Here is a 27,557-nt window from a genome sequence, read left to right on the forward strand (position 1 = left end):
TTAAAGGCACCGTGTATAATCAAAAGATCACGATAGGCTCATATTATGCCCCTAATACGAATCAGGTCTCCCTTCTTCAATCCTTCTTGTCTCGCCTCCGCACGTTCGCGGAGGGCAGTGTCCTCCTGGGCGGAGATCTCAATCTCTCCTTGAACCCGGCGATCGATTCCTCCTCAGGGAAAGGCCCGGCGTCTCAGAGGCTACTGCAAAAATGCCACTCTCTCCTCCACTCCATGCAACTAGTCGATGTTTGGCGTCTGCACAACCCTACTGTAAAAGATTACACGTTTTTCTCCCATCCACATAACACATACTCGAGGATTGACTACATCTTCCTCTCACATAATCTCCTCTCGGTATCGGCCGCCCTTGGGATAGGTAGCATGACCCTTTCGGACCATGCCCCTGTCACAGTGGAGGTCTCGCTGGGAGAGTGCAGACGTGGCCCTGCCTCCTGGAGGTTGAATGGATCCCTGATAGAGGATAAACAGATAACTGAGAAACTCAAGGCGGAAATGGAGGAATTTTTCCATATCAATGCCCGGGAGGACACTTCCCCATTACTCTTGTGGGAAACACACAAATGCTATGTTAGAGGCCTGCTGATCAGGGAGGGAGCTAGAAGGAAGAGGGAACGAGAGAAAGAGATCGAGAATATCTTATCCTCCATAGCAGAATTGGAAACTAGACATAAGCAGAGTAAATCTCCAACGCTTTTGTCAGAATTGACGAGAAAAAGAGAATCACTCCGCGGGTTGCTATTTCATAAGGTTAAATACGCGGCATTTAGATGCCGTCGCTCGTTCTATGAATACGGTAACAAATGTGGCTCAATGTTAGCGAGAGCTCTGAAAGATCAACAGACCTCTAACTATATACCATGTATCAAGGATAAAAACTCTCATATGGCGCACAAATATGACGACATCTCACGAGCATTTAAAAATTACTATGCTGATCTCTATAACCTTCCCTCTTCCTGTGGCTCGCTCCCTTCTGAAATTAAACAGACTAAAATAACTGACTACTTGACAAAATCAGGCATGCCCTCACTCTCTATAGATGATGCCGAAGCCTTAGAAGAACCATTCACAGAGGATGAACTGCTTATAGCAATGTCTCAGCTTCCAGTAGGAAAAGCCCCGGGCCCCGACGGGTTCACCCCTGAGTATTATAAGAAGTTTAAAAGCACTTTAACCTCGTATATGCTTCAAGCATTTAATGCCATCTCGGAAAATCAGGAGGAAAATTTAGACTTTCCTTCCACAATGCTTGCAGCGCATATCTCAGTACTACACAAGGAGGGGAAAGACCCTTCACTATGCCAGAGCTATCGACCTATCTCGTTGCTTAATGTAGATATAAAAATATATTCAAAAATGCTCGCGAATAGGCTGTCGCCCATTCTTCCTAACCTAATTTACCCAGATCAGGTAGGATTTGTTCCGGGCCGAGAGGCACGGGACAACACCATCCGCACCTTGGACATCATACACTGGGTGAGGTCCCAGTCCACCCCTACTCTCCTTCTCTCCACAGATGCGGAAAAAGCTTTTGATAGGGTGGACTGGGACTTCATAGAGGGCGTTCTGAAACACATCGGTCTATCAACTAAGATGTGCAGACGAATAATGTCTCTTTACTCCTCACCTAACGCCAAAGTAAAAGCAAATGGAGTATTATCTGAAAAGTTTGATATACGCAACGGAACGAGGCAGGGTTGCCCCTTATCTCCGTTGATATTTGCTCTCTCGCTTGAACCCTTCTTATGCACAGTCAGATCTAACCCGGATATACAAGGGGTCACCCTCAAGGCATCCTCTCATAAAGTCGCAGCATATGCGGACGATATGCTGTTTTTTCTCACAAACCCGCATATCTCTTTACCCAATCTGCTACGAGAATTTCGGAAGTATGGCCGACTCTCCAATCTCTCAATTAATTATGACAAAAGTGAAGCACTGGGGGTTCTCCTACCGGATACGCTAAAAGATACCCTACGGGCCAATTTTCCATTTAGGTGGCCGCCTAAAGCCCTTAAATATCTGGGAACACATATCACCCCCCACCCAAGAGACTTGGTGGCTTGTAACTTTATGCCTGCTTTAGAAAGAATTAAGCTAGATCTACAAAAGTGGGATAGGCCCCATTTTTCTTGGTTCGGGAGGACGTGTATAATCAAGATGACAATCATGCCTCGTTTGCTTTACCTATTTCAGGCCCTCCCCATACACATTCCGCCTACATATCTTAAGCAACTAACCCGGGAGCTCTCTAAATTTATCTGGAAAGGTCAAAAATCTAGACTGAGATATGCGTTGCAAACTGCACCTAAAGAATCAGGGGGCATGGCAATCCCGAACCCCTCGCTGTACTATGCCTCAGCAGTCCTAATAAGAATCATCGACTGGCATAGACACTCTTCCCAGAAAAGGTGGGTAGAGTTAGAAGAAGAGTTAGCGGAAAATAACCTCAGCCAGATCCCCTGGCAAACTAAATTTAAGCAAATACCAAATCCCGCCGCTGCACTAATTAATCATACCCTTAAGGTTCTAGCTAAATATAGAGGTAGGAAATTAATATCCCCCTGGCCGTCGCCTCTTCTGACCATCCTTAACAACCCAGATTTTCCTCTGGGTATGCACCCACGGAGCTACCTTACCTGGCGCACTGCCCATCCATTATGTGCTCACCATTTCATTCATGAGGGAGAATGGACTCCCCTGGCCAGTATACAGAATGCATTGTCATCCCAGGCCCTGGACCATTGGAGCTGGACTCAGTTTAAACACTTTTTATTGCAACAGGGTACCAGGGCTGAGTTGGGAAGATCATTTACTCCATTCGAGCAAACTTGTAGGGGCACAGGGTCAATCAGGGGGACTGTCTCTCTTATGTATTCGCTACTTAACGATACGGATGAACCATCCGCAGAATTGAGATCGAGATGGGAGGCTGACCTGGACATCTCCTTCTCAACAAAACAATGGGGAAAGATATTACTCTTTGCTCACAAATCGTCGATATCGTCAAGTAGCCAGGAAGCGGGATATAAAATCTTCACACGATGGTACCTCACACCAACGAGACTTCATGCAATGTACCCATCTATTTCTCCAAGTTGCTGGAGGTGTGGACAAGAGCCTGGTACACTGTTGCATACTTTCTGGTCCTGTCCCCGTCTTACCAGTTACTGGCATACCATACGCACACAGATACATGCCCTGACAGACTTCCTACCCCCAGACTCCCCAGCATTCTTCCTTCTCCACCACAACTCATGGTCCATCAAAAAATATAAAAAATCTCTTACCAGGCATCTTGTCAATGCTGCCAAAGCACTGATTGCTAGACGTTGGAAGTCTCAAGACCCTCCTGACATCAGAGAATGGTTGAGGGAGGTGGACAGAATTTGTCGGCTGGAAGAACTGACAGCCTCTATATACGAAAGGTCAGAGCAATTCTGGAAAACCTGGTTCTGGTGGTTCGAATTCAAGGAATCCCCACAATACGCTACCCTTATCGCTGGCTGAGACCATCCTAGCATCTCCCCTGGCATTACCTATAAGATTCAAAGAGGCTCTCCGGGATGAGTTCTACGCTCCCCCCCCCCCCCCGACCCACTGAAAGCGTGCTTTATCTGTCCTTTCTTCCTTCTCTTCTTTTTCTTTTTCTTACTCTTCTACTTTGTCTTAGGGACAACATGGCATGGAATAGGCCTAAAGGATTGTGCTTCCAAAGAAAATATGGGAGCCGCTAATTACCACCATAACAGGTGCCCGGTTGTATGTTCCCCATAGGGCGCCGGGACACCATTTTCAAGGGCTTCTTATTCTCAAATTAGAGGGCTCATAACTACTAACACACTTTAGATATGTGCTGTAATGTTCTACTCGAGGCCCCTGGAAATTGCTTTTCATTGAGCTTATATGTCCCTTAGGATGAAAGCGAACTAAGCAAAATGTATGTTTATTTTTGTTTTTCTTCATGTTGTATGTTGTTCTATACACGTTGAAATAAATAAAGAATCTTTAAAAAAAAATAGGAAATGACCACGGGTGAGCATCACTTCCTGTTTGGAGCTTGGCCAGAAGGGGATTACCGCATTATTAAAGCGGTAATCCCTGAAGGCCTGTTTTTTGGTGGTAGCTCCACACCGCTGCCGCCATTGCACAGTGTAAAGCCGGCCTCAACCTTGGTGGAAAATGGCAGTGCAGATTCTGGGATAAGGCAACCCCCAGATTGTCAATGCAAAGGTGATCTGCATAGTGCTCTTAGTAGAAAACCAAGGACTCATTGGAGTACAAAATCCTGCAGTATAAAATCAGTTGACATGTTTCAAACCACATTGATCTTTAATAATGGATATGGTGAAGGACCAGGTGGTCTAAAAAATGTTGAGAAACACTGGTCTACAACATGTTTGCTAATATTATGTATCAAAATGAGTTTCTGCTGCTTCTCAATACTTCTATAGAAAAGTGCAAATGTTCTTGTTTCAAGTCTATCAGAGTGACCATGCCCTCATATGATAATTAGTGATGTCGGCGAACGGTTCCCAAACCGTTCCCCGGCGAACTCCTCACCTGTACTACTTCCGGGTCGCAATGACCCGGAGTAGTACGCCTGCGTTGTCCCAGCGGTGCACGTCCTAGATCGCGCTCCTGTTGCGGGCACTTTCTGCACATGTGCGTGACGTCACGCTCATGCGCAGAGAGTGGCCGGCAACGGACGCGGGATCAAAGACGCGCACCACCGGCCCAGCGCAGCCGTACTACTCAGGGTCATTGCGACCCGGAAGTAGTAGCTGCTCCACAGAGGTTCGCCTGCGAACGGTTCGGGCCATCTCTGATGATAATTAGACATCTTTAGATACCTGAGAAATAAGAATGCCTAACATGGGGCATTTACTCCAAAATGTCATATCCTCCTCTGTGAAAGGGAATCTTAACTTTAAAATTCTGGAAATTAATTTCTTCTCTGGAGCTTCCTGGTCTCCAATACTATGGTAAAATGTATCAAGAACAGTAAGCTTTTCCTCTTTATCCAGCTTAAAGGGAATCTAAACTGAGAAGGATATGGATTTTTCTTTTTAAAATACTACCAGTTGCCTGACTCTCCTGCTGATCCTGTCTCTCTAATACTTACAGTCACAGCCCCTGAACAAGCATGCAGATCATGTGCTCTGACTGAAGTCAGACTGGATTAGCTGCATGCTTGTTTCAGGTGTGTGATTCAGGGACTGCTGCAGCAAAAGAGATCAGCAGGACAGCCAGGCAACTGGTATTGTTTACGGCTACTTACACACCAAGACGTTGCGTTTTAGGGGACGTTATGGTCGCATAGCGTGCCCCTAACGCAACGCATGGTGGTGCGGGAGAGGACGGTAGAGTGAGCCGCGTTAGGTCCGTATAAGGTCTCCCAGAGTGGCGCTGATTGGCCGGCGGGACCACGTGATGCGGAGCGAGACACTCCGCATCATGTGGTCCCGCCGGCCAATCAGCGGCCGCCAGTGCAGGGGGCCTGGAGAGGGTGTGTATAGCTTCTAGCCAATTACAAGCAGCACAGCACATTCCAGCCAGACTGCCTGAGCCCGACAGAGGAGAGAAGATTAGATCATATAACAGAGATAATACAGCCACTGTGCAACTAGGAAAGGCTTCAGTTAGACCGAGCACATTAGAACAGGTATAGGAACTTATAGGATAGAAGAAATAAGGATGAACATTTTGTTATAGAGTCTCTTTAAAATAAAAAAACATGCAACTGTAGATAAAACCCACACATTGTATTTGCCCATTTCCCAGTTATTACAACATTTAAATTATGTCCCTAGGACAATGCATGGCGACCATATTTTAGAATTTTTTTTACATTTTGTGATTTTTTTTTAATTGCAATCCCTTATTTGCAAAAAAACAAACAAACAAAAAAAAACACCACAATAATATACCCTCAAGGCATCCATCTTATTGATGAAGGATTGGGGGTCTCAATGTTCCCTACTTACCTGATCAGCTGTAATTTGTTATGCAGGTGACGCTACGCCTCCCTCCCCTCAATCTAGATCTGCACTAAACTGTAGCAACACAGTACTCCTTGCCCCCCACTTGCCATTCCTGAAGAGCCTATAGGCAAATAATTCCAACCATCCACCAATGCCTCATCCTAGTTCACACAGCACAGACCAGATTATGCTGTAATAAAAGTTTCTTCAAAAAAAGAATTGGTTACTATGCCATAACAAAACCATTACATGCGTCCCATATTAAAAGCAAGTCATTTTTCACAACTAATTCTGCATCCTTTACAAATCTTTCTCAATTACTACTTCACAGGTTTTACTTTTTTTTAATGAATAAAAAAACTTGGGAGGTGAGAGAGCAGGCAGATATGCCACTATTAGGCTACTTTGTAGTAGGAGTAAGCAGAGCTCTTCCACCAATATGCAGTACGAAGTGCCTGGTACGTCCCAACAGCAATCAGGACCAGTCAGTAGAGTTCAAGGATGAAGACCATGCAGATAATCCACAGCAGGTCACTTAAAGGAACAGTATCTTAGCTACAAAAGTATGCAAGCAGATAACGTACAAAGTTAAATGGTAAGAGCTAATAGAAGATAAGTCAAAAAGGATTATCAATAAATATTGATAATCCTGCAACAGTGTGGCATAGGCAAGGACATAAGACAGTGTATAGACCTTACTGTCTGATGGACAAAGGGCCAGATTTACCATAAGGCACAGTAGGCACGCGCCTACAGGCGCTTGATGATGGAGAGGCGGCTCACTCCCTCCCCAAGCACCTCCCTCCTTCCCTATGCAGAGTCCTGAGCAGAGCATAAATGAGAGTTTACTCACCTGGCTTTTGGCATTTCACTGACAAGATCTCCCACCTGTAACTACCAATGGGCTATATGCAATTCACTTTTTCTCCTGAGTTTTCTCCAAGGAGAAATTCTTTTATCTTCTATTTAAATTAACTTTTTAGCACCTTACAATGGGAAAAGTACCAAAAAGTAGGTGAAAAAGTACTGTCAAAATTATTTTGAGTATTTGTATGTTTACTGGTGGTGTAAAAGGTATTTTATTTACAAGTTGAGAAAATATCACTTAGGAGAAAACTCAAATGAAAAACTGAATTGCATATGGCCCAATGACTGTTAAGGAAGAAGTCACAGCTGGGTCAGCCAGCTCCCTTGAGGTGCGGTTCAGCGTGGGTTTGTGGGTTTCCGGATGGTGGAGTTTAGGGTGCCAGGACATCTGTGCCTATAGGCTCCTGCGATGTAAATCCAGGCCTGGATGGACACACTTGTGCACTGCACTGCACCTTACTGTCTGATGGACACACTTGTGCACTGTGCAGCACTGCACCTTACTGTTTGATGGACACACTTGTGCACTGTGCAGCACTGCACCTTACTGTTTGATGGACACACTTGTGCACTGCGCAGTATTGCACCTTACTGTCGATGGACACACTTGTGCACTGTGCAGCACTGTACCTTACTGTATGATGGACACACTTGTGCACTGCGCAGCACTGCACCTTACTGTTTGATGGACACACTTGTGCACTGTGCAGCACTGCACCTTACTGTTGGACACACTTGTGCACTGTGCAGCACTGCACCTTACTGTTTGATGGACACACTTGTGCACTGTGCAGCACTGCAGCTTACTGTTTGATGGACACACTTGTGCACTGCGCAGTATTGCACCTTACTGTCGATGATCACACTTGTGCACTGTGCAGCACTGTACCTTACTGTATGATGGACACACTAGTGCACTGCGCAGCACTGCACCTTACTGTCTGATGGACACACTTGTGCACTGTGCAGCACTGCACCTTACTGTTTGATGGACACACTTGTGCACTGCGCAGTATTGCACCTTACTGTTGGACACACTTGTGCGCTGCGCAGCACTGCACCTTACTGTATGATGGACACACTTGTGCGCTGCGCAGCACTGCACCTTACTGTATGATGGACACACTTGTGCGCTGCGCAGCACTGCACCTTACTGTATGATGGACACACTTGTGCGCTGCGCAGCACTGCACCTTACTGTCTGATGGACACACTTGTGCGCTGCGCAGCACTGCACCTTAATGTATGATGGACACACTTGTGCACTGCGCAGCACTGCACCTTACTGTATGATGGACACACTTGTGCACTGCACCAGGGCTGTGGAGTCGGAGTAGAGTAGTTAATTTTTGGGTACCTGGAGTTGGAGTCGGGAAAAAATGCACCGACTTCGACTCCTAATGAATTTAAACTGTAATTAAAATAGAAAATGATAAAATGTTCTATTTCTCAGATAACAGTCATCATAAATTATATATATACAGTAATAGCTGTGCTTAGCCCACAAAAATGAAATAAACCAATCAAAAACAGTTACTTGTGCTGCTTCAGTAAAGCAGTCCCCATAATTTTAAAGTCAGATATACTGTACATATCTGATTGTGACTGTGTATATGATGTGTACACAGGAATCTTTCATATATTTACTAAATAACATCTATGCTGTAAGAATAAAGCCTGATGTGTAGCCGTGTCACTAATAGAGATGGTCAATGAGATGCAAATAATTCTGCGTTGATGCTGGTTTATGCAAATGTACGCACTCTTTTTGCTCATGAACTCAAATAATTTGATATGTTGTTAAAATTTGGTTTGGGGACTACGAATTAAAGGGTACCTGAGATGGATGAAAAGAAAAGTTTTATATATACCTGGGGCTTCCTCCAACCCCCTTCAGGCTAATCAGACCCTCTCTGTCCTCCTCCGCCACCTGGATCTTCTACTATGAGTCCTGGTAATTCAGCCAGTCAGCGCAGAACGGCCGCGTGCCGCTTCCACAGCCAAGAGCGTTCTGCATCTGCACAATAATGCTGCTCAGGAGTAGTACGTTCCTGGCGGCGGTGTGTGTGCATGCGCACTGCGCCCGACTGGCTCAAGTCCCTGGACCCATAGCAGAAGATCCAGGTGGCGGAGGAGGACAGCGAGCGACTGATTAGACTGAAGGGGGCTGGGGGAAGCCCCAGGTATGTATAAAACTTTCGTCTGTCTCAGGTTTACTTTAAAAAGAACCTGAACTGAAAATAAAAAGTCAAAATAACCATACACAGGTCATACTTACCTCCTGTGTAGTCTACTCCTCAATCACTTTCTCCTCTCCTGCGTCCCATTTGTCCTCTGTGATCAATGAAATTATCCGTCCTCCATTTTAAAAATGGCCATTACCCCATAACAGCATCCTGGTCAGCACCTTGTTAAACTGTAATGTCACCTACTTGAGCCACAGGGAAGCATGGACATTACCGTGCACATTCAGTTGTAACTGACAGCTGCTGATATATAACTGACAGCAACGGGTATATTTCAGTTCTGATAAAATACTGTCAGAACTGGAAGGGATCACTGTAAGAAGAAAATGGGGAGCTTTTGAAAGGAAGTGACGGTGAGGTTAGTATGTAGTATTCATTTGCAGCTTCGTCAAGTGTCTATATTAAATAAGTTTACTCGCTTCAGGTTCCCTCTAAGTTACACAATAGTACTATACTCTACATATGCACTGTCCACAGGGAATCCACTGAGAATGTTGTGCACATTGAACACAGAGGTGTTGTCTATCACCCATAAACCTGGTTCAGATTGTACATGAAGAATGTGTAATAGAGGAAGAATCCCCTCATTCTGCAGAGTACCTGCACATCACTCTTACATGTACCCACAGTTAGGCCTAGAGCACGCCAAAAAACGCTAGCAGATCCGCAAAACGCTAGCGGTTTTGGAAGCGGATTTTCTTATTATTATGAAGCGTTTAAGCTAGCGTTTTATGTAGCGTTTTTTGTGTAGCAGATTTCACATATTGTTACAGTAAAGCGGTTACTGAACAGCTACTGTAAGAAAATTGCCTGGAAAACCGCTCTGATCTGGCGTTTTACTAAGCGTTTTGCGGTTTTCCTATACTTTACATTGATGCAGAAATGCCTCCGAAATCCAAAAAATGCTGCAGCCCGGGAGTATGCGTTTCTGCAAAACGTCTACTGCTCTGGTGTGCACCAGCCCATTGAAATACATTACCGAAGCGTTTCCACATCTGCAAGCGGTTCTAAAAACGCGACCAAAACCGCTCGGTGTGCACTAGGCCTTACATTGCCTAGGGCCTGATAGATGTTCTTTGTTCTTGTCTGTACCTTCTACAAGTACTCTTACCAAGGACTTGTTTTAGGCCTCGTTCACATCTATGCAGTGCAGATGGCCGTGCGATCGGAACGCAACGCGTACATACTTTCAATCAACAAGATTGTAATATGCAAATTAGAGGAGTCGGAGTTGGAGGAATACTAACCTGAGGAGTCGGGGTATTTTTGTACCGCCTCCACAGCCCTGCACCTTAATGTCTGATGGACTCACTTGTGTACTGCACCTTACTGTCTGATGGACACACTTGTGTACTGCACTGCACCTTACTGTCTGATGGACACACTTGTGCACTGCGCAGCACTGCATTCTGACTACAAACTGCTGCATGCCCAGTTGCTCGGCCACCAGTACCAACCACCAAACGAGGGAGAGCTGCACTCCAATGACCAAGCAAAGTGTGCTCTGGAAAAGTCCTGTGTACCACCGGGACAAGACAAAGACAAACAAGACAAATAACATTTATATCGCGCTTTTCTCCTGGCGGACTCAAAGTGCCAGAGCTGCAGCCACTAGGGCGCACTCTATAGGCAGTAGCAGTGTTAGGGAGACTTGCCTAAGGTCTCCTACTGAATAGGTGCCGGCTTACTGAACAGCCAGAGTAGAGATTCGAACCCAGGTCTCCTGCGTCAGAGGCGGAGCCCTTAACCATTACACCGTCCAGCCACTCGACAAGCTTCTAGCTCCACCAAATGAAATCCAGCACAACTTTAAGCAAAGTAAAAGTGGACCTGAACTCTTGCACAGACCAGAAGGAAAATATAGATAAATGCACCCTGTATGTATTTAGAGAGCTTAGTCTGTCTAATTCCCCCTCATTTGTGTCTAATCACAAGTTGTAATTTGATCTCTCCCCTATGTCAGCTGACTGCCATGGCAGAGAGTGTAGATAAGTCATTTGAAAGCAAGAGATGTTAACAATATGTCTGCTTCCATGGAAGCAGAAAGTGGAAACACTGGAGGTTTATTTAAGGATTTGTATCAGCTGAAACAAAGAAATGTCTTTCTTTAAAGGTTCTGACTTCAGGTCCGCTTTAAAATCAGCTGCAGCGTGGCTATGTTCTGTTGCCTCCTTTTGTATGCTGATTTTTAAAAGCAACCTAAGGTGAGAGACTTATGGGAGCTGCCATATTTATTTCCTTTTAAATACCAGTTGCCTGGCAGTCCTGCTGATCTTGGGGCTTTTAGTCCGCCAGGAGAAAAGCGCAATATAAATGTTCTGTGTCTTTCTGGTCAGTAGGGTCTAAAGGTAGCTATACACTGGTCGACTGCCATCAGATCGATTCAACAGATAGATCACTCTCTGATCGAATCTGATCAGAGAGGGATCTAATGGCTGCCCATACACTGCAAACAGATTTTGAATCGATTTCAGCATGAGATTGATTCACAACTGCCGCTACCGCCTGCTCGCCGCCCCTGCTCCCCTGGCCAACCGCAATACATTACCTGTCCACCTGCGCGATTCCACGGGTCCCCGCAGTCTCTCACTTCTTCCAGCGTACTCCATAAGGTTAGCCGTAGCAGCCTCTTTACCCTCCTTGCTGCCTATACTCCCCCCGCTCTATATCCTCTTTACCCTCCTTGCTGCCTACACTCCCCCCGCTCTACCCTCCTTGTAGTAGGTGGGTGGTTAAGTTTAGCAGTGGGGTGGGGTGGGGAAGGGAAGCATTAAGATTAAGCATCGGTAGTGGGAGGGTTCAATGTGAGAATAGGCATTCATCTGCAGATCAAGCAGTCATCTGCAGATCTGAAAATCCATCCTGGTGGATCTGATCTGCAGATGAATGTCAGTTAAATCATGTGTGTATGATGATCTGCAGATCTCATAGACTATCATTGCAATTTGCAGGAATGGATTTTTGACAGGAACAGATCTTTTGCAGATACTGATCTTTTGTGTCTGTACAGAATCTTTGTGTGCAGCATCTTGTAAAGATTTTTTTCTGATGGGAGTTCAGCTCCATAGAAAAGACTGTGTAGAGTATGGCTCTCATACTACATGAAGGGTGGTAAGATTGGTCTGTGATCTTTCATTTTCCAAAGACTATAGTCTGATGTGTGTATAGACCTTTAGCTGTAGTAAAATATCAGTATTTAACCACTTGAGGACCGTGGGCTTTACCCCCCTTAAGGACCAGACCCTTTTTTTCCATTCAGACCACTGCAGCTTTCACGGTTTATTGCTCGCTCATACAACCTACCACCTAAATGAATTTTGGCTCCTTTTCTTGTCACTAATAAAGCTTTCTTTTGGTGCTATTTGATTGCTGCTGCGATTTTTACTTTTTATTATATTCATCAAAAAAGACATGAATTTTGTCCAAAAAAATGATTTTTTTAACTTTCTGTGCTGACATTTTTCAAATAAAGTAAAATTTCTGTATACATGCAGCAGGAAAAATGTGGACAAACATGTTTTTGATTAAAAAAAAAAAAAACATTCAGCCTATATTGATTGGTTTGGGTAAAAGTTATAGCATTTACAAACTATGGTGCAAAAAGTGATTTTTCCCATTTTGAAGCATCTCTGACTTTTCTGACCACCTGTCATGTTTCATGAGGGGCTAGAATTCCAGGATAGTATAAATACCCCCCAAATGACCCCATTTTGGAAAGAAGACATCCCGAAGTATTCACTGAGAGGCATGGTGAGTTCATAGAAGCTTTTATTTTTTGTCACAAGTTAGCGGAAAATGACACTGTGACAAAAAAGAAAAAAAAATTCCATTTCTGCTAACTTGCGACAAAAAAAAAATGAAATCTGCCACGGACTCACTATGCTTCTCTCTGAATACCTTGAAGTGTCTACTTTCCAAAATGGGGTAATTTGTGGGGTGTGTTTACTGTCCTGGCATTTTGGGGGGTGCCTAATTGTAAGCACCCCTGTAAAGCCTAAAGGTACTCATTGGACTTTGGGCCCCTTAGTGCACTTAGGGTGTAAAAAGGTGCCACACGTGGTACCGCCGTACTCAAGAGAAGTAGTATAATGTGTTTTGGGGTGTATTTTTACACATACCGATGCTGGGTGGGAGAAATATCTCTGTAAATGACAATTGTTTGATTTTTTTTTTTTTTTACACACAATTGTCCATGTACAGAGAGATTTCTCCCACTCAGCATGGGAATGTGTAAAAATACACCCCAAAACACATTATACTACTTCTCCTGAGTACGGCGATACCACATGTATGGCACTTTTTTGCACCCTAACTGCGCTAAGGCTGGTTTCACACCAGGAGGTTGCGTTTTAGGGGACGTTATGGTCGCATAACGTGCCCCTAACGCAACGCCTGGTGCTCTCTAAGGTGGACGTCAGAGTGAGCCGCGTTGTGAAGCTCACTCTGGCGTCCGTGATGCCGTGATGCGTACTCTTGGACGCATACGGCATCACGTGGTCCCGCCCGGCCAATCGCCGCACAGAGCGGCCGCTCCAGGAAGTAAACACTGCACGTCACTGAGTGCAGTGAATATTAATTAGCCATGTGCTTGGCCGCTCTCCGCTCCTCCCCAACATTACTGCGCATGTCCAAGCAGTCTAACGCGGCTCTGCCGATTACAAAGTACTGCATGCAGTACGTTGTGTAATGGCGCAGCATTACTGTGTAACGAAACATGGGCACTGTGAAAAGCCCATTGATTTATCATTGCTGTGCGGTGGGGTGCGTTACAGGCTGCTCTAACGTGCGCCTGTAACGTCCCACTGTGAAACCAGCCTAAAGGAACCCCACTAATGACCCCATTTTAGAAGGAAGACACCCCAAGGTATTCCGTTAGGAGTATGGTGAGTTCATAGAAGATTTTATTTTTTTGTCACAAGTTAGCGGAAATTGATTTTAATTGTTTCTTTTCACAAAGTGTCATTTTCCACTAACTTGTGACAAAAAATAAAATCTTCTATGAACTCACCATACTCCTGACGGAATACCTTTGGGTGTTTTCTTTCTAGAATGGGGTCATTTGTGGGGTTCCTATACTGCCCTGGCATTTTAGGGGCCCTAAACCGTGAGGAGTAGTCTTGAAACCAAATGTCGCAAAATGACCTGTGAAATCCTAAAGGTACTCACTGGACTTTGGGCCCCTTAGCGTACTTAGGGTGTAAAAAAGTGCCACAAATGTGGTACCGCCGTACTCAGGAGAAGTAGTATAATATGTTTTGGGGTGTATTTTTACACATGCCCATGCTGGGTGGGAGAAATATCTCTGTAAATGACAATTGTTTGATTTTTTTTACACACAATTGTCCATTTACAGAGAGATTTCTCCCACCCAGCATGGGTATGTGTAAAAATACACCCCAAAACACATTATACTACTTTTCCTGAGTACGGCGGTACCACATGTGTGACACTTTTTTGCAGCCTAGGTGCGCTAAGGGGCCCAACGTCCTATTCACAGGTCATTTTGAGGCATTTGTTTTCTAGACTACTCCTCATGGTTTAGGGCCCCTAAAATGCCAGGGCAGTATAGGAACCCCACAAGTGACCCTATTTTAGAAAGAAGACACCCCAAGGTATTCCGTTAGGTGTATGGCGAGTTCATAGAAGATTTTATTTTTTGTCACAAGTTAGTGAAAAATGACACTTTGTGAAAAAAAAAACAATAAAAATCAATTTCCGCTAACTTTTGACAAAACATAAAATCTTCTATGAACTCGTCATACAACTAACAGAATACCTTGGGGTGTCTTTTTTTCTAAAATGGGGTCATTTGTGGGGTTCCTATACCGCTCTGGCATTTTACGGGCCCAAAACCGTGAGTAGTCTGGAAACCAAATGTCTCAAAATGACTGTTCAGGGGTATAAGCATCTGCAAATTTTGATGACAGGTGGTCTATGAGGGGGCAAATTTTGTGGAACCGGTCATAAGCAGGGTGGACTTTTAGATGATAGGTTGTATTGGGCCTGATCTGATGGATAGGAGTGCTAGTGGGGTGACAGGAGGTGATTGATGGGTGTCTCAGGGGGTGGTTAGAGGGGAAAATAGATGCAATCAATGCACTGGGGAGGTGATCGGAAGGGGGTCTGAGGGGGATCTGAGGGTTTGGCCGAATGATCAGGAGCCCACACGGGGCAAATTAGGGCCTGATCTGATGGGTAGGTGTGCTAGGGGGTGACAGGAGGTGATTGATGGGTGTCTCAAGGTGTGATTAGAGGGGGGAATAGATGCAAGCAATGCACTGGCGAGGTGATCAGAGCTGGGGTCTGAGGGCGTTCTGAGGGTGTGGGCGGGTGATTGAGTGCCCTAGGGGCAGATAGGGGTCTAATCTGATAGGTAGCAGTGACAGGGGGTGATTGATGGGTAATTAGTGGGTGTTTAGGGTAGAGAACAGATGTAAACACTGCACTTGGGAGGTGATCTGACGTTGGATCTGCGGGCGATCTATTGGTGTGGGTGGGTGATCAGATTGCCCGCAAGGGGCAGGTTAGGGGCTGATTGATGGGTGGCAGTGACAGGAGTTGATTGATGGGTGGCAGTGACAGGGGGTGATTGACAGGTGATTGACAGGTGATCAGTGGGTTATTACAGGGAAGAACAGATGTAAATATTGCACTGGCGAATTGATAAGAGGGGGTCTGAGGGCAATCTGAGCGTGTAGGCGGGTGATTGGGTGCCGGCAAGGGGCAGATTAGGGTCTGATCTGATGGGTAACAGTGACAGGTGGTGATAGGGGGTGATTGATGGGTGATTGATGGGTAATTAGTGGGTGTTTAGGGTAGACAACAGATGTAAACACTGCACTTGGGAGGTGATCTGAAGTCGGATCTGCGGGCGATCTATTGGTGTAGGTGGGTGATCAGATTGCCCGCAAGGGGCAGGTTAGGGGCTGATTGACGGGTGGCAGTGACAGGGGGTGATTGATGGGTGATTGACAGGTGATCAGGGGGATAGATGCATACAGTACACGGGGGGTGATCAGGAGGGAGCAGGGGGCAGTTTAGGGCATAAAAAAAATAGCGTTGACAGATAGTGACAGGGAGTGATTGATGGGTGATTAGGGGGGTGATTGGGTGCAAACAGTGGTCTGGGGGGTGGGCAGGTGGGGGGTCTGAGGGGTGCTGTGGGCGATCAGGGGGCAAGGGGGGGGGGGGGAAATCAGTGTGCTTGGGTGCAGACTATGGTGGCTGCAGCCTGCCCTGGTGGTCCCTTGGACACTGGGACCACCAGGGCAGGAGGCAGCCTGTATAATACACTTTGTATACATTACAAAGTGTATTATACACTTTGTATGCAGCGATCCGGGTGCTAGTAACCCGCCGGCGCTTCCGAACGGCCGGCGGGTTACAGCGCGAGGGGGGCGGAGCCAGTCCCCGGTGGAGGATCGCGTCATGAATGATGCGATCGCTCCGCCCATGCCCATACAAGGACCGCCGCCATTTGTACATGCGGCGGTCCTCGCGGGGTCCACTTCCCGGCCGCCATTTGTACATGCGGCGGTCGGGAAGTGGTTAATACTGATATTTTACTATCGTTTTTTCCATTTTAATACTAGAATGCACAACCAAATAAGCAAAGTAAACAGATCTGTAATAAATCAAAAGCTTGCTCTTTTAATCTGTAGGCTGGTAGCACACTTATCTATGTAAAACAAAAAAAAAAAAGTGTTTTCTGCCATATGCGTTTTGCATTTGTGGTTTTATGTGCATTTTTCATGCATTTCCAATCTGCATTTTTATTCATATGCTTTTTCAAAAGAGTAAAATTACATTACTAGATACCTTTGCTTCTGCACAGGAAAGCATTGTTTGAAAAACCCAGCACTTTCCCAAATCAGAATGAGATGAATTGCACCGGTGGAAAAGGGACACAGGGATTAACATGTAAGGCCCGGTTCGCGGTTCACATTGTGTTTTGTAAGCCAAACGAATCCGGTGAGGGATAAAAATTACCAATTCTTCTATTGAAGCCGGCGGTAGAAAGGGTTTCAGGCGTCTGTCTTTCCGCATCATGCGACTAGTCTCATGACGAGTCGTGTAGTCACATGACGCGGAAGAAAATGGAAGCCTGAAACCCTCTCTACCACCAGCTTCAATAGAAGAATTGGTATGTTTAACCCTCGCTCACCCACCCACCCGGCAGCTGCACCCTCCCTCACCCACCCACCCACATGAAGGCCCGGTTTACATCCCCACATCCCTCCATTCCCCGTGTTTGCCTCTTAATGGTTAACGGTCTGTTTCTTCACTAGTGTGAAGAAAGGTTCAGTTCTCCCATTGCCCCCAATGCAGTACTTAAAGAAAAACTATTAGCCACAATGTGCCCCCCCCAAACAAACGCATATGTAAGTAGATAAATACTTGATCTACTTACATAACATATGTATTGTACTGTCCACGTTTTGATTTCTGTGGTTTTTTTATATAGTAAATGCAGAGAATTCTGTTCCTGGCAGTGGCCATATTATGTTCTACTAGGTTAAAGAATAAGGCCCCGTTCACACTTGCGTTTTGGCAAATAAACGGACTGGATCCTGATCGGATCCTGACCTGATCCTGATCAGAACCATACGGTTCCGATCCGGGTCCGGTCCGTTTGTATCAGGCATGCATCAGGCTGCCATCCGGATCCGTGGGCAAAAAATAGCGAAATTTAAAAAAAAAATGTTGGGGTCAGCAGAAGGTGCACCTGGTGCACGTGTAGAATCAGGTTCCTCCGCTGTAGGCCTCACCTCCACCTCCGACATTCTGCAAAACAGCTCCAGCACGTCTGTCACTGCTGCTCCACTCCAGACATGCTTGGCCCATGTGTCCCCATCCGAAATGGCCGCTTGCATACGCATAGGAAGTGGGGTAGAACGTCAGGTTTTTGTAGGCAGTGTGTTCTGTGCCTTCCGTTCCCCATTGGTTTCTGTGTTCCTGATGGTGCTGTCAGGCTCAGGTCCGGCTCCGGTCCGGGTGCGTGGGCCGGAGATCCGGACCCAAAAAATAGCGCATGTTGGAAAAGAGTCCGGAGTCCGGATCCGATCCGGCTCCGTACTGTACGGAACGGACACGTGTGAACGTCCGCATAGACTTTACATTGCTATGCGGAACGTACGTTCCGTTTGTACAGTATGCGGTCCGGATCAGATCCGGAAAATCCGGATAGCGAACGCTAATGTGAACCGGGCCTAACACTCAGCTCCACTCTTTATACACATGAACTCCGTAATAAATGTTAAAATACAGTAAGTGAAACAATAATAATAATATTCTTGGGAGAGCCGTGGAACCCAGTGTTTAACCACTTCAGCCTAACTGGACAAAAATTTTCGTCCAGTTAGGCTGCACGCACTCCCGCGGGTCGTGCACGCTCCGGCAGGCCCCCCCCCCTGCGCGCCCCCCTCTGCTGGCCGTTAGCCCAGCGATCAATGAAAGGGATTATAAATCCCTTTCACTGATCGGACACCCCCCCCCCCCCCCACCCGAAGAAAAGCCGACAGTGTCTCTTCAAAGGCTTTTCTAAGCTCTGGTCTTCTTTCTTCTTCCTGGGAGCGAGATTGATCGCTCCCAGGACTTTTTGACTGTGGCCATCTTGTGGCCAAATAGCAAACTGCACCAAAAACACACTTTGTATTAAATACATACATTTTTAAACATGAAAAATCCCCTTTTTACCTCCCACACCAAAAAATACCCACATACAAGTTTTAATAAAAAAAAAAAAAAATACAATAATAAAAAAAAAAAAAATAGTTACCTAAGGGTCTGAACTTTTTAAATATTCATGTCAAAGGAGTATATCAATATGATCAATTAAATTATGGGCTTCTAAATAGTGATGGACGCAAATTGAAAAAATGCACCTTTATTTCCAAATTGAATATCGGCGCCATACATTGTGATAGGGACATAATTTAAATGGTGTAATAAGCGGGACAAATTGGTAAATAAAGTACATAGGTTTTAATTATGGTAGCATGTATTGATTTCAAACTATAATGGCCAAAAGCTGAGGAATAATTATTTTTTTCCATTTCTTTCTTAATATTCCTGTTAAAATGGATTTACAATAAATTAATTCTCAGCAAAATGTATCACCCACAGAAAGCCTAATTGGCGGCGGAAAAAACAAGATATAGATCCATTCATTGTGCCAAGTAGTAATAAAGTTATTAGCAAATGAATGGGAGGTGAAAGTTGCTCAGATGCAAAAAAAATTTCAACCCTGTAGGCAGGGGCGTAGCAATAGCCATAGCAGCCATAGCAACTGCTATGGGGCCCTGCAGCAGAGGGGGCCCAGGTGGTACTTGATGTATTCACCATTCATTTTATTGTGTTCCTCCTCCCTCTCACTTGTCTACGTACTGTCTCTGTACCCATAGACTGTGTGCAGTTAACCACCCTGGCGTTCTATTAAGATCGCCAGGGAGGCTGCGGGAGGGTTTTTTTTTAATAAAAAAAAAACTATTTCATGCAGCCAACTGAAAGTTGGCTGCATGAAAGCCCACTAGAGGGCGCTCCGGAGGCGTTCTTCCGATCGCCTCCGGCGCCCAGAATAAACAAGGAAGGCCGCAATGAGCAGCCTTCCTTGTTTTGCTTACATCGTCGCCATAGCGACGAGCGGAGTGACGTCATGGACGTCAGCCGACGTACTTACGTCAGCCGCCTCCGATCCTGCCCTTAGCGCTGGCCGGAACTTTTTGTTCCGGCTACGCTGGGCTCAGGCGGCTGGGGGGACCCTCTTTCGCCGCTGCTCGCGGCGGATCGCGGCGGATCGCCGCAGAGCGGCGGCGATCAGGCAGCACACGCGGCTGGCAAAGTGCCGGCTGCGTGTGCTGCTTTTTATTTGAGCCAAATCGGCCCAGCAGGGCCTGAGCGGCAGGCTCCGGCGGTACTGGACGAGCTGAGCTCGTCCAGACCGCTCAGCAGGTTAAGATAGCATGAGAATGTAAATAGCCCAATTAACTCATACCCATAGGGTAGGGGCAGGTGGCATTGCTTAAAGAGACCCTGGGGGGTACTCACCTCGGGAGGGGTAAGCCTCAGGGTCCCAATGGGGCTACCCCCTCCGCTGTAGCTGCAGCCTGCAGGCAGTCCAGCGCTGGCTCCCCCGAAGCGTCCCGCAATCCTGGCTCGACAAGCTCGACATGGCTAATATATTCACCTTCCCTGGCTCCAGCGGGGGCGCTGTTGAGGCACTCTGCACAGAGATAGGCGGAAATAGCCGATCTCTGTCGGGTCCGCTCTACTCTAGACTTTCGCCTGCGTAGTACAACGGCCCGACAGCGATCAGCTATTTCCTTCTATCTCCGAGGCGGAGAGCCGATACTGCGCCTGCGCTGGAGCCAGGAAGTTAAATATTTACATCCCGCCGTTTTGGGAGCTTTTTTGCCGCCGCCGTGGGACAGAGGAGGACAGGGGAAGCCTCAATAGGATACGGAGGCTTCCCCCACCCGAGGTGAGTACCCCCAGGGGAACTTTTTCTCATTACAGGTTTTCTTTAAGAAGACCTGTACCCGATTGCCCCATGAAAGTTTTCCTATGGGGCCCCATAATCTGTAGCTATGCCACCGAATTATATATATATATATACACACATATATACCTTAGAGATTATTCCCATAGTAAGTGGTGTGAAGATCCAGGGGGGGGGGGGGGGGGGGGGGGGGGCACAGGTTTTCTCGCCTGAAGTGACAAATTGGCTACAGGCGTCTCTGGTGAACCCTTAATGTCTACACCATTTGTGTTCTCACTAGGGATGGTCGCTGGATTCCGCGGAATTAAGAATTCCGTGATTCCGGCCGGAATTTGGTGATTTCTTTCTGTCGTGACGGAACGGAATTGCTATATCACTATGGCGGAAAAATATGAAATTCCGCGGAATTTTATGGAATGCTAAATTTTTTCCCCACCGTCCTAATTTCTGCCTATTTAGATGTATTTCTGCTCGACAGACCTCCCTCGTCCCCTCCTCCCGGAGGGAGGAGGGTCTTCTCTTCGAGGGAGTTGTAGGATTTCAAAAGCCAGCTTACATACATTGGCCAAGAATCAAACCCAGGTCTAGTGCTTGGTAGGCAGCTCTCCTCTCTACTATACCACCACCAACACTACATGCTGAAGCCAGCCTAGCATGTACCATTATGATATATCCAAGAGAAAAATTAGCTTGCTTAGGGATTTGTAGGATGTCAAAAGCCAACTCACAAACATTAGCCAGGAATTGAACCCAGGCCTACTGCTCTGTAGGCTGCTCTCCTAACCATTATACCACCAACACAACACACTACAATGCCACATGCTGAAGCCAGCCTAGCATGCACCATTGTGATATATCCAAGAGAAAAATGAGCTTGCTCAGGGATTTGTAGGATTTCAAAAGCCAGCGTACATACACTGGCCGGGCATCAAACCCAGGTCTAGTGCTTCGTAGGCAGCTCTCCTCATCACCACTATACCACCACCAACACTACCCCAGATAGCCATGTAGATTCACATCTCTCTGGTCATTCCGTTCCGTTTGGTCGGAACTGAATTGCTTTTTCAATCCGGCGGAGTTCCGAAATTGCCTGTAATTCTGCCGGTATCCGTTGATGGTTTTAAGCTGAAAATTCAGTTCAATGGCATCAAGATATATCACAATGGTACATGCTAGGCTGGCTTCAACATGTAGCATTGTAGTGTGTTGTGTTGGTGGTATAATGGTTAGGATAGCAGCCTACAGAGCAGTAGGCCTGGGTTCGATTCCCGGACAATGTACAGTGGTGTGAAAAACTATTTGCCCCCTTCCTGATTTCTTATTCTTTTGCATGTTTGTCACACTTAAATGTTTCTGCTCATCAAAAAACATTAACTATTAGTCAAAGATAACCTAATTGAACACAAAATGCAGTTTTAAATGATGGTTTTTATTATTTAGTGAGAAAAAACCCTCAAAACCTACATGGCCCTGTGTGAAAAAGAAATTGCCCCCTGAACCTAATAACTGGTTGGGCCACCCTTAGCAGCAATAACTGCAATCAAGCATTTGCGATAACTTGCAACGAGTCTTTTACAGCGCTCTGGAGGAATTTTGGCCCACTCATCTTTTCAGAATTGTTGTAATTCAACTTTATTTGAGGGTTTTCTAGCATGAACCGCCTTTTTAAGGTCATGCCACAACATCTCAATAGGATTCAGGTCAGGACTTTGACTAGGCCTCTCCAAAGTCTTCATTTTGTTTTAATTCAGCCATTCAGAGGTGAATTTGCTGGTGTGTTTTGGGTCATTGTCCTGCTGCAGCACCCAAGATCGCTTCAGCTTGAGTTGACGAACAGATGGCCGGACATTCTCCTTCAGGATTTTTTGGCAGACAGTAGAATTCATGGTTCCATCTATCACAGCATGCCTTCCAGGTCCTGAAGCAGCAAAACAACCCCAGACCATCACACTACCACCACCATATTTTACTATTGGTATGATGTTCTTCTGCTGAAATGATGTGTTACTTCTACGCCAGATGTAACGGGACACGCACCTTCCAAAAAGTTAAACTTTTGTCTCGTCGGTCCACAAGGTATTTTCCCAAAAGTCTTGGCAATCATTGAGATATTTTTTTAGCAAAATTGAGACTAACCTTAATGTTCTTTTTGCTTAAAAGTGGTTTGCTCCTTGGATATCTTCCATGCAGGCCGTTTTTGCCCAGTCTCTTTCTTATGGTGGAGTCGTGAACACTGACCTTAATTGATGCAAGTGAGGCCTGCAGCTCTTTAGATGTTGTCCTGGGGTCTTTTGTGGCCTCTCGGATGAGTTTTCTCTGCGATCTTGGGGTAATTTTGGTCGGCCGGTCACTCCTGGGAAGGTTCATCACTGTTCCATGTGTTTGCCATTTGTGGATAATGGCTCTCACTGTGGTTCGCTGGAGTCCCAAAGCTTTAGAAATGGCTTTATAACCTTTACCAGACTGATAGATCTCAATTACAGTACTTTTGTTCTCATTTATTCCTGAATTTCTTTGGATCTTGGCATGATGTCTAGCTTTTGAGGTGCTTTTGGTCTACTTCTCTGTGTCAGATAGCTCCTATTTAAGTGATTTCTTGATTGAAACAGGTGTGGCAGTAATCAGGCCTGGGGGTGACTACAGAAATTGAACTCAGGTGTAATAAACCACCTTCAAGTTATTTTTTAACAAGGGGGGGCAATCACTTTTTCACACAGGGCCATGTAGATTTGGAGTTTTTTTTTATCACTAAATAATAAAAACCATCATTTAAAACTGCATTTTCTGTTCAATTATGTTATCTTTGACTAATAGTTAACGGTTTTTGATGAGCAGAAACATTTAAGTGTAACAAACATGCAAAAGAATAAGAAATCAGGAAGGGGGCAAATAGTTTTTCACACCACTGTATGTAAGCTGGCTTTTGAAATCCTACAAATCCCTAAGCAAGCTCATTTTTCTCTTGGCTATATCACAATGGTACATGCTAGGCTGGCTTCAGCATGTAGCATTGTAGTGTGTTGTGTTGGTGGTATAATGGTTAGGATAGCAGCCTACAGAGCAGTAGGCCTGCGTTCAATTCCTGGCCAATGTATGTGAGTTGGCTTTTGACATCCTACAAATCCCTAAGCAAGCTAATTTTTCTCTTGGATATATCATAATGGTACATGCTAGGCTGGCTTCAGCATGTAGAGGTGGTAAAGTGGTGAGGAGAGCTGCCTACCAAGCACTAGACCTGGGTTCAATTCCCGGCCAATGTATATAAGCTGGCTTTTGAAATCCTACAATTCCCTGGAAGAGAAGACCCTCCAGGGGAGAAAAAGGAGTAATGGAATAGTCAATAGGTTGTATGGGCTACCAATTAGCATAAATAAGGGTACATTTGCGATTATTTTAATTTTTCCGTTGGAATCCGGAATTCCGCGTAATTTCGTAAAAATCCAGCGGAATTTTCATAGCGACGGAATTCAACTCTGGCGGAATCCACGAATTACGGCAGAACAGAATTTGCTCTTTCCGATCATCCCTAGTTCTCAACAGAATCAGAATCAGAATCAGAATCAATTTATTTTCGCCAAGTAAGTTTGCACCTACAAGGAATTTGTCTTGTAGTATACTGTACTATATGTGCCAGTTAGCAGTCGAACAGTAAAAGGAGCTCTTGCCCCATTTACTTCACCCATCCTAGGAGAGGGAGGGCTGCATAAAAATGGGCCATGGGCAGTCTGTCAGGGGCGTAGCAATAGGGGGTGCAGAGGTAGCGACCGCATCGGGGCCCTTGGGCCAGAGGGGCCCCGAAGGGTCCACCCTCTATCACAGTATTAGCTCTCTATTGGTCCTGTGCTGGTAATAATCACTTCTATAGATGCTTTGAATAGTAGTAATCCTTAACACACTGTTCCCCAACCCCTTCTTGCACCTCTGACACTGGGGTTGTCCTTGGCAGGTTTTGGTGCACCGTATCAATTGTTATGTATAGAGTGCTTGGGGGGGCCCCATGTAAAACTTGCACCGGGGCCCACAGCTCTTTAGCTACGCCACTGCCTGTAGGCTAAAGTGGTTAATCACTGCAGAGCCCACAAACAGCATAAAAAGTTGGCTTTCAGCACTGTGAGTACAGCCAGCAATTTATGGTTAGTTGAGTTCTGGTCTGGATAACTCGGACTTTCTGCTATGCAGCAACATGCAAGCAAATGGTAGTTTCCTAAAGGCCCAAACATAAAATAGCTTATTGCACTGTTAATAGCTGTTGCTAATGACAAATATGATAACAGCTGTTTGCTAACAACAAATATGTGCACCATGTTCCTGGTCTGACCACGCCCCTGGACTGTCCCTGGCTGGACGGGTCAGGTCTGCAGCGTCCTGTTCTAGCAGCATACACACTGACTTATGTAATATATTCCATTGTAACACAGCAAGTACTATGTTTATTTTCTGAGCCAGCCATAGCAGATAGAAGCCCAATTAGTGAGACACAGGGAAGCAGCAGGAGACTGTATGAGTAGCGTAGTTGTAATCCACCTGTTCTCCCTCACACGTCACAGGCAGCAGCTGGAAGCGCACTGGCCGCAGCCTTCCCATTATTTATCAGCACTTCCTGTGTGATAACTGTGCTGGCTTACAATGCTGCGTAGAACAGGGCTACTGTACTGTGCAGCCTGGGGGTAACTGCTAGACATCATTCCTGATTAACCCCAGCCCTGCTTCCCCATGTCCCTGACCTGACTTCAGGCTTCCGCTATTCTGCCAGCCCATAGCCTAGTGATGTAGAGTCAGGCAAATTGCTCGCACTTCCTACCTTGTAATCGCTGATAGTGCAGAGACCAGCGCAGAGCCGAGATTCCCCAGCTGTCCGGAGAGATTAATAATAAACTGGGTGCCATAGCAGCATCGTAGCGGAGCAAGGCCAGCCTCCCAGTCAGTATCCTGATCATTGTGACTCAAGAGGGAGGGGAGGGAGGAAGCTCCACACTCAGTCAGCATGTGTGCTCTGCGCTTATCTGCAGCCAAATGCCTCTTCTATTTCTAGACACAACACTCAAGCAGGAATAGCAATCATAGGCAAATGTTTCATTTCTCTTTATCAGAACAGAGTGCGAGAAAATATTATATTTTGTTATTGTAAATAGTTGTTTTTTTGATGGGAATACACAGTTCATTTTTTGAGCCGATAGATGCCTCGATAGATAATTTCCAGCATGTCCGATCTCCTGTTCGATCATTTCGCCGCTCGATTTGTGATAGAAGTAAATAGAGAAAGATAAGAAAAACGAGCTGAAGATAAAATAATCGCCTGCAGAATCGAGCAGCGAAACTATCAAACAGGAGAATCGAGCGGCAGAAGCGAACCGTGTATGCCCAGCATTATATTTGTATTGTTATTTTAGTTTTGGATAGTGCGAAAAACTTAAAGAGACACTGAAGCGAAAAAAAAATATGATATAGTGAATTGGTTGTGTACTATGAATAATTACTAGAAGATTAGCAGCAAAGAAAATATTCTCTTAGGCCTAGTGCACACCGGAGCGTTTCCGCTGCTGTTTGCGATCTGCTTGCGGGTGCGGATCCGCTAGGGTAATGTATTTCAATGGGCTGGTGCACACCAGAGCGGGAGGCGTTTTGCAGAAACGCATACTCCCGGGCTGCTGCAGATTTTGGATTGCGGATGCGTTTCTGCCTCAATGTTAAGTATAGGAAACCCGCAAACCGCTCTGAAAAACGGCACTTCAGAGCGGTTTGCCAGGCGTTTTTTGTTACAGTAGCTGTTCAGTAACAGCTTTACTGTAACAATACATGAAATCTATACCAAAACCGCTACACAAAACCGCAAAACGCTAGCTGAAACGCTGCAGAAAAATAAGAAAAAGCGTTTCAAAATCTGCTAGCATTTTGTGGATCTGCTAGCGGTTTTTGGTGTGCACTAGGCCATACTTTTATTTTCAGGTATATAGTGTTTTTTCTAACATTGCATCATTCTATAATATGTGCAGATTAAACAACACTCAGCATTCAAAATGAGTCTTTCAGAGCAGTCTGTGAAGTAATGAACTCTCCTCTAGCAGAGGAAAAGTAAATAGTCCAGGAACAGTTGAGATAATAAAAGTCAGATAACAGCCCTCTCCACGACTAACTTAGTCGGAGAGCTTAATGGCTTGTTTGCATAGAGATAACAACTGGAGTTTCTCAACTCTTCAGCTGGCCATACACTGGCCCGATTTGCCGCCGTTTCGACAGCAGATTCGATCACTGGGATCGAATCTGCTGCCAATCGTTCACGCTACACGCCGAATTTCGATCCATTCCGTCGTTCGCGCCGTGCGGAAAATAACTGTCGATCGCCCGCGGGTAAAGAGCGCATCTCTAGCGGCGTTCGAGTGCCCGACGACCGACGCAATAGAGCCGCATACATTACCTGCTCCGCCGGCGCGACTCCCGGGTCTCCGCTCTTCTTCTCCGTCTCCGCTCTGCTCTGGTCTCCGGCATGCTTCCCTTCTTCCTGTCCCGGCAGGAAGTTTAAACAGTAGAGGGCGCTCTACTGTTTAAACTTCCCCTAGACAGGAAGAAGGGAAGCATGCCGGAGACCAGAGCGGAGACGGAGAAGAAGAGCAGAGACCCGAGAGTCGTGCCGGCGGAGCAGGTAATGTATGGGGGGGGGGGGGGGGGGGTAGCGGCGGCACCACCAGCACCACAACAGATTGTGATCGGTTTCAGGCTGAAATCGGTTCACAATCTGTTTGCAGTAAAGGTAGCCATACGATCCCTCTCTGATCAGATTTGATCAGATAGGGATCTATGTGTATGGCTACCTTTACTGTACTGGAAACAATTACACTGATGTATCTGATCTTAATGTTTTATTTCTTAGCTGTGCTACACATACAAATCATAATATCATCATTTTTTTTCGCTTCAGTGTCTCTTTAAGTATTTTTATTGC

The 27,557-nt window shown here is 45.8% G+C and overlaps 1 protein-coding gene across 1 annotated transcript in view; it reads right to left on the reverse strand.

Annotated features, from left to right (window-relative positions):
* The window catches only part of ARHGEF37 (Rho guanine nucleotide exchange factor 37), a 167,800-nt gene extending 142,222 nt beyond the window's left edge, over positions 1 to 25,578 (reverse strand). Inside the window, 1 exon segment of the mRNA XM_068277128.1 lies at positions 25,419 to 25,578. The gene's annotated coding sequence lies outside the window, so the exon portion shown is untranslated.
* Positions 25,579 to 27,557: the final 1,979 nt, after the last annotated feature.

This window comes from Hyperolius riggenbachi, chromosome 3, assembly GCF_040937935.1.
Source record: "Hyperolius riggenbachi isolate aHypRig1 chromosome 3, aHypRig1.pri, whole genome shotgun sequence".
NCBI classification, from domain to species: Eukaryota; Metazoa; Chordata; class Amphibia; order Anura; family Hyperoliidae; genus Hyperolius; species Hyperolius riggenbachi.